Source organism: Phaethon lepturus, unplaced genomic scaffold, assembly GCF_000687285.1.
Source record: "Phaethon lepturus isolate BGI_N335 unplaced genomic scaffold, ASM68728v1 scaffold97, whole genome shotgun sequence".
In the NCBI taxonomy this organism is placed as follows: domain Eukaryota; kingdom Metazoa; phylum Chordata; class Aves; order Phaethontiformes; family Phaethontidae; genus Phaethon; species Phaethon lepturus.
The window spans coordinates 88,019-90,786 of record NW_010553870.1 but is presented as its reverse complement, the minus strand read 5'-3'; positions in this window follow the sequence as shown (position 1 = coordinate 90,786).

Sequence of the window (2,768 nt, the reverse complement as noted above, 5' to 3'; positions counted from 1 at the left end):
AAAAAAAGAGCCCTGAAGCCGGTGTGCGTTGCCTTGCTCAGGGTGGAGGGACCTGTCTGACATACAGACTCTACTGGTTCTTGGCAGTTTTTGCCTCCTAAATGCCGCGGATCGGGTCCTAGTAAAACAAGTGCACTTTTACCAGCCTGAGAGGTCAGGTCTTTGATGGGTTCTGTTCCACTAGTTCAGGAGCTCAGGTGCTTGAGTACACCAGTTCTTTGCCACAGTTGCTCTAATCCCAGCTTTGATTTCGAAGTAGTAGGCTGAATTGCCGTATAGGAATTAGAAGTGGAGGAGTCTCCAATTTGCCCTCACCTGTGCTCTGCATGTGGGAATTTTGTGCCCTTTTCGTGCCCCAGGCTGTTAAAATGCCGTTTTGTGCTGCTTATGAAGCAGTCGGACTTGCTGTTCTTTATTGGTTTTGATGTTACTGTGTAGGGACTTGGAACCAAAAATCGTTAGGATCCAGACGAAGTAGAAGTTTATTTTGTAATCTGGGATGAAGGTATTAAAAATACAGATTTGAAAGTTAAAAGAAGATGTAAAAAGAAATGCTACAGCCCTTCTTGTGATGCACAAAGCTGTAACGAGTGTTTTATAGGCTGCTTCCTATACAGAATTGAATGAGATCCTTGCGTAGGTTTATGTTGCGGAATACTTTCTTCCTCCTCTGAAAGTACCTTCTTCATACGTGTGATCCATCTACACTGACACGTATGCCAACACGTTCCCCACACGCCACGTATGGTGCTCACATGCATGATTGTGATTGTTAAAGGACAATGCCTGGCATCGTTGAACGCTCCTTTATTGTTTTGAGTGTATGGAATAAATGAGGCCTTCTGTAAGTTAGCTTACACATTAAGTGAGAAGGGAGCTAAATTTGTTAGCACCCAGAGGAATCATTGGGAACTGGTGGCCTTTTGCAATTTAGTCTCTGCAGAGAGGTTACAGACACTTCTGCACACGTACAAGAGATGTGCTATGTTTGGCATCATTTTAGGTTGAATGCCAACTAATTAGTCATCTAGCAAAGATGCTTTATGAGCATTATCAGATTTCCAAAATTAAACAGCTACTAAATATGTAATGTGACATACAGTTTATGGTTTTTCTTTTTTCTATGGATATTTCTTTTAATACAGTTGTCCTTTGCAGGCTATTTTGCAAGAGTAGATCTTTTTCACCAGTAAGTGTTACAGACTTTCAGCAAAATGCTGTCAAAGAGGAAAAGTTCTTTGTATCTCCTTGAACTTTCATAGCAGCAGTATTGAAGTAAATGATAAAGGGAGGGAAAAACCCTCAGATTTCAGCCTGGGGAAAACACTTCTGGGTGAATATTTCACAAAATGGATATTATATTGCTGTTTCTTCCTTATAACATCTAAGCCTCTCATCTTTGAGTTTTGAACTTCTAAGTTAACACATGGGGAAAAAAATGCTTCATTTTTGAGAATGATGCCTCCCTCCCTAGCTCCTTACGGCAAAAGTTATGTTCACCTGATTTGACAAGATCAGCTTTTAGAAAAAAACAAACCAAAAGCAACCAAAGAAAGAAATTTCTGCAATTGGTCAGATTTGATTTTTTTGACATAGCTCAGACTTATAACTATGGATTAGTTATTGAAATATACACTGTCCAAATCAAGTTTCCCCTATATTTAACATTTATTTTGGCTGATAAAATTTATGACAAATGTAACTTGCATCATGAAAGTGGGTCACTCACTAGTTTATAGTATAGCAAACAAAATGTCAGAGGGGATGTGAATATTTAGAGATGGAAAGTATAGTGTGCTTTGGTAACGTTAAACTTTGTCACTTTCTGATGAACAGCAGAATATTTATTTTTGTTTTATTCTTGAAGCTGATTCACCATCTAGTTTTCACGTGGCTCGAAATGAAATGAAGGTTTTATTTTAAGAACAAAAGGCTGCACAGAGGTCTGACTGATGCTGATTTTAAACTTCAAATCAATGAAAACATTTCTAATTCTGGTGCAAATGATGTTTAAAATCAGACTTGGGGAGGTAGCCAAATTCTGAATTTTGCTGGCATCTTCCAGAGTTGCTACAAATAACAATTCATGAAGATTTTTTGCATGCAGAGCAAAGTAGAAAATGTTAAGATTTTGGAGGTTTCCTGAAACTGGGTCCAAATTCTCCATACTATCATTAATTAGCACAATTTTTGGTACTTGTGGAGGAGAAGTTAAATTGCCTGAGCATGCTTACAAATGTGGACATGGTTTCTCAGGAGGGTATTGAACCTCAATGGAGTATATGGAAGCTTGTTTTGGTACTTCTTATTTAGCAGCATGGTGCGTGTTGAGGATCAATAGAAAAATGAAGTTCCACATGTCATTTGGTTGACACCTTGCATTACAAATTCACTTTATTAAATAGATTTAAAAAACCTAAAAAGTTGCTGTCATTTACTAAGCACTGTGGGGTTTGGTAGTCTAATAAAAAAAAAAAAAGACAGAAAGGTTTATGAGAGAGGTTATTAAAGACCATTTAAGTGAATGTTCACATTGAGGTTGGGGGGAGGTAATCTAAAGAAGCAAGAGAGAACCAAAGAGATTTCACCTAGAAATTTAATGAAACAAAGCAGAATGGGCAGTTTCATGTAAGGGAAGAAAAAAAGCAAACCACAAGTGCTGTCAGGAAGATTTTAAATGCAGAAGAGTTTTGCATTTCAGTGGAGGGAAGGTATTTAAGCACTAACGAATAAAGTAATGCTGTATGATGTTTGAAAATAGTGTAGCG